Source organism: Sander lucioperca, chromosome 11 (genome assembly GCF_008315115.2).
Source record: "Sander lucioperca isolate FBNREF2018 chromosome 11, SLUC_FBN_1.2, whole genome shotgun sequence".
NCBI lineage: Eukaryota > Metazoa > Chordata > Actinopteri > Perciformes > Percidae > Sander > Sander lucioperca.
The window spans coordinates 2,009,013-2,013,390 of record NC_050183.1 but is presented as its reverse complement, the minus strand read 5'-3'; positions in this window follow the sequence as shown (position 1 = coordinate 2,013,390).

Here is a 4,378-nt window from a genome sequence, read left to right as displayed (position 1 = left end):
TTTCAATACAACACACCCCTAGTGCCTCTCCTATCTTTTAGAAACATTTGTATTACATTAAAGCAATGATAAGCGTAATAATTAACTCTTACATTTGTAAAGTGAATTAAATCCCACTTCCTGGGATATTGTATGTTGCATTATACTGTATATGTATGTTGTTTTACCTTGAAGATATAGTGGTGAGGGCATTATTCTGAATCACAACTTAAAATCAATTTGATACTATACATAATGGTCAGCAAATGTATTAGTTATTAAAGTTTAATTTTAAATAACCTGTAATGTATCATAGGGTTGGCATGGTGGTGCAGTTAGCACTGTCGACTCACAGCGAGAGGGTTCTGGGTTCAAACCCGCTAGCTGGCTTGGGTCATTCTGTGTGGAGTTTGCATGCCCCCCCCCACCCTCAAGTGTGAATGTGAGCATGAATGGTCTGTCTCTATGTGTCCGCCCTGTAATAGTCTGCCGACCTGTCCAGGGTGTACCCCGCCTCTCGCCCAATGTCAGCTGGGATCAACTCAAGCCCACCCGCAACCCTGAATAGGACAAGCGGTTACAGACAATGGATAGATGGATGTATTGTATCATACCTATAAAATATTTCAAATAAAAAATATATTCTAATTGAAAATACCAAAAGAAATTGTCTTGGTACTTCCCAAGTTCTATGCCCATGTTCTACGAATAATACCACTTCTTACATTTATTCATGGTTAAAAGTCGCTGTACAGAGTAATTCATCAAATAATAAACTGGCACACAGAGACTATAACGAGACACACAGACACAGACACACACACACAACAAGAACAGAGGGAAATATTTGCCCTGTTGTCAGTGACGAACAGGAGAGGTTAATCACTGACAGCAGGAGGGACAGCTGGAAGCCTCTCAGGTCAGAGAAACTGGTCTGTAACTGGTTTGATTCCAATAGCAGTCACGTGTCTTGTCACAGTATCCTTGAGCAAGGCACTGAACCCCTACCTACTCACTCATTGTAAGGAATGAGTCAGTCAATGATGTGCCTCGAAGGTAAAATGACATAGAACAATGGTCAGCTACGACGAAATAGAAATACCCCCACTGCAGCTGTAATATCTCCTCCTTCAACTCACCAGCCACCAGCCAGCCAGCCAGCCAGCCGTTGTCTATGATAGGTGGGGTTGGGGGTGGGGGTGGGGGGAGAGACAGATGAGAGCCAGGGCGCGCCACGCCACTTCACCTTCCCTCTCCTTCAGTCTGACAGGACCTGAATTACAGTAAATGATAGCCCTCCTCGGCCACAAAGCGATTTGACCTGCCGCCGTCTCTCTCCCAGCTCCCCCACCAACCCCAACCCCCCTAATGGGTCCCCAATGGGTGGCCAAGCTCCCTTAGGACCCAGCTGGCAGAGAGAGACAGTCCCTTCGGAGAAAAGAGGGATGGAGGTAAGAGGATTGAGAAGGAGGCCAGGGGATGAGTTACAGGAGTGTAGGAGAGCTGCTGCTGGTTGCAGCGAGCATACAGATATCAGATGCACCGAAGAGCCACAAATATAGTCAGGGGACTTTCAGGGCAGTGATTTAGAGAATACGGTAACTTCACATCAACAATTCTACCTTGTAAATAAATGATACAGAAAAAAACAAAAGTAAAATTAATTTACTGACAGAAGTATTAAAAACTGCAATAATTGTGTATATAGTTATTAAGGAATATAACACATATTGCTTTTATTGGAACAGTTTGGAAAAGGTTACTTTTTTAACTTAACAGTACATTTAAGTATACTACTTGGAAAAACAGTTGTAATACAGGAAGATGGGGATGAGCGGCTGCTGACATTGATGCTTTTATGAGCCCGTTGATATGTTTTTCACCTTTATTCATGTTTTTTATCACCTCATGACCTGTCTTTTTTATTACTGCAAATCTACATTTAATCATAGTGCAAATAAAAACGGTAGGATATGATGAAAGGGATGAGGAGATGAGTGTGAAGAGGAGGACGGTCCAGTGAGTGGCTGACCTGCAAGCGACCCATATCTCAGGGTCAGCTGTGTCACTGTTCTCATTTGTTGTCATTTGTGTCTATGTAATGTGTGTGTTGGCCTGATTAAATAATTATTTTTTTTATCATTAAAAGCTTAAGGTTTACAGTACCTGGGGACAATTGGTATGGGAGTTTATCTGTATGTGTTTCTATGTATTTTCCTGTGTGTGCTTGTGTATTTACATGTCCTAACAATTTAGAATTTGCAAAAATAGGTGTTTGTGACAGGAGAAAATTTAACCACCACGTACCTTGTGTGGAAATATACCTAAACATAATGTAAGTTATTATGTTCTCTAAATACACACAAAACAAAAACATTTCTGTAAAATATTTCCTACAATGTTGTGGTTATACTTGCAGGATACTGACATGACATAAATTTCTGCAATGCGGAAAACCCTAGTGTGACTTCTTTAAGCTCAGTGTTTTCCCTGTCCCACATGGTCTGTATACCAGCCAAGCGTTCAGCTGATCATTTGGAGATCTACCTGACAGTCCAGCAGGCATCAATTGTGGGTTTTCTGCTCGTCATCTTCTGTAGCTCAAGTCAACACAGAGCACCTGAATCCGCTGCCCAGCATGCCTGAGCCTACACTACTTGGTACTCCTGCAGCCAAGCACCCTGTCTCCCAGATGGTTTACCCTGGTAGACTAGAAGGTTTAGCCAGCCAAAGTGAATGGGTCAACAAAATCTTGGACTTTACTATAACATGGAAGACCAACATTGACCACAATCATTTTCTTCCCTTGACCAAGTGTTTATTATTGTAACCATGACGACAAAGGTCCCCTTACACTAACAAAGTAGTTTTTCTAACTTCAACCATGAGATTTCCCTAAACCTAACCAAGCTGTTTTTGTGCCTCAACCTGTCCAAACCTTAACCATAGCGTTGTCACATCAGCAGATTTATTATTCAACAATGATTTGCAACGGTTTTGAGAGGCATTGACAAACAACGTCATCCTGCTAATTGAGGTGTCAGATCAGAAAATACTTCTATGTGTCATTCTAGAGGGCATGGACGAACAACAATATTACTGTAATTTAACATACAGAGTGATAAGCAGCAATAGCCATTATGGCAAAAACTTCAATAAAATAAAATCCAAAAAGAAATAGTCAGAGAACAGCAGTGTTTTGAGAGCTAATGAGGAGCTTTCATCTGTTAAACCTATGGAAAGCAGGACGGATCGAGGTAGGAGTAGGATTGGGCATCGAGAACCGATTCCTACTTGGAATTGTTTCAAAAATTACGACTCCAGTAGAATCGTTTCTTTATTGGAATCTTTTAGAGGATATGGTTTAAAATCCGATCATCGCTTCCCAATTTAATATGCACAAGTTTTGGTTTCCGAAGCGGCCAGGCGCTTCTTATGTTACAGCCTTGGAGCACAGTAAGCAGCACTCTAGTGTGGCTTTATTTTACAAAGAAAAAGCCCTGGGGGGAGGGAGGGGGTGTGGTTGTGTGTGTAGTCAGTTGGGATGACACATGCCCTTTGCTAATAGCACAAACTGCACCACAGAGTCCCAAATGTGTTAAAATAAATATAGAAGGGCCCAGCTGACTCCCCTTCTGAGGATCATATTTGGGGAGGAGTCCCTTTTGTTGGCTGCAGGATCCAGGGATATACAGAGGAGACTCCACTTTGAAATTAGAAGCAGCGATAAGTTCACTACAGTGAAGGTTATACTGTAAGAAGAGGGACGTTTTATTGGAGAATTATGGCTTTTGCATCAAAGGATTAGTTCCCTGTAGTGTGAAGTCACTCAAATTATTGAAATTGTGAAGACGAAAAGTTTCTAAAAGTTTCTAAAAGTTTCTGTATTTGTGTTTGATGCTAGTGTTTTTACTCTGTGTGTTCTTAGTGAGGGTGTGTGTGTTGTCTCGATGTGAATTGTTCATAGTGTTTCGCTGCACTGAGCCTGTTTTGTTTTGCTCATTTAGCAATCGAAAAAATCGTAATCATAATGTCCATTCAATCTATAAATACTATAAAACTTAACACCACTCTGATGTAATAATAAACAGGGATATGTCATTACTTTGAACTTGTAATAATTTCAATTGGTTTGACGGTCACCCCGTGCCTTATTTTTAATGCCTTGAGTTACTTCAGCGTTTTAGCTAAATACATAAATCTGGTGCACTAGTTTTGTATGGTGGATGTGTATGTGTGTGTGTGTGTGTGTGTGTGTGTGTGTGTGTGTGTGTGTGTGTGTGTGTGTGTGTGTGTGTGTGCATGTGTGTGATTTTAAATAGGAATAAAAACATCAAGTATACATTATGTAGTCTATGTGGTCTATCTGTCATTAGATGGCAGTATTGTGTTGGTAAAG